The sequence below is a fragment of the Plasmopara halstedii genome (assembly GCF_900000015.1).
Source record: "Plasmopara halstedii genome assembly, contig: Scaffold_2904, whole genome shotgun sequence".
NCBI lineage: Eukaryota > Oomycota > Peronosporomycetes > Peronosporales > Peronosporaceae > Plasmopara > Plasmopara halstedii.
Window position 1 is genome coordinate 1,017,693 of NW_020189809.1, and position 1,056 is coordinate 1,018,748.

Genomic DNA, 1,056 nt, shown 5'->3' on the forward strand with positions numbered 1-1,056 from the left:
AATGTCCATCCTTTGGTAAAATAATTCCAAGACGTCGTCGCCAAAGACCCGCCGCCGGTCCTACCTCCGGACTGAGGTGTAAGTCATGAGATCGACCCGGTTTCGGGACCAAATCACGCCAATGGCCCCGGACTAAAGAGCAGTGCGACGCCATTGACTCCTTCTTCTGTGCGAAGCACGACGCAGGAGTGGTGCGTGGGAGCAAGTCTCTCCATTTGACACCCACGTTTCGTGTCCAGAAGCCGAGCGGCAAGTGGCGTATCGTTCACGCTTACAATAAGCTAAGCACAACCACCATTCCAGCACAGACGACGATTCCTAGGAAGGATGTTCTCCAGAATAATATGGTTGGGCTGTACAAAGTACACCTTATCGTTGGTAAATACTAATTGCTCATGAAAGCGAGTGATGTTCCGCTGATAGCGATGAGTACTCCGAGCGGGATGCTTCGGGTGTGGCTGGTGATGCCCCAGGGGCTGTCAAATACACCAGCAATATCTGATCGTCTTCAGATGCCGATGCTCAGCCCTCACGGGGCGTATGTACTTTGACGACATCTTCGTCCACAGTCGTGCACAGTACGGGAGGACAGATGTGTAAAACCGCATCGTCCACTTGAGAGCGGTGCTCGAGTGCATGCGCACTCGAGCATGCGCACGAATAATCTGTATGCTAATGCAGATAAGTGCATCTTCGGCGCGGAGAAATCTCTTTTTAGATTGCTTTATTGGGAAGCGTGGGCTTCAAGCGGATATCGCTAAAGGCAAGGCCATTGCGGACTGGCCGGTTCCAAAGAACCAAAAGGACTTGTGCAAGTTGCTGGCGAGGCCAAGCCACTTGCACAAGTATAGCGCAAATTTTTGCGGAAATGTCACGGCCACTGTCGGGCTGGATTGACCGTGTATTTCCACCTGTACTGGATTCTCCGGGAAAAGCTCTTGTGTGGGATTCGATGAGAGCGCATATATTCAAGAAGATTAAAGCTAAGTGTCACCAGCGAGATATTGTCATGTGCGTTGTGCCGGGAGGCTTAACACCCTACCTTCAAGCTGGTGA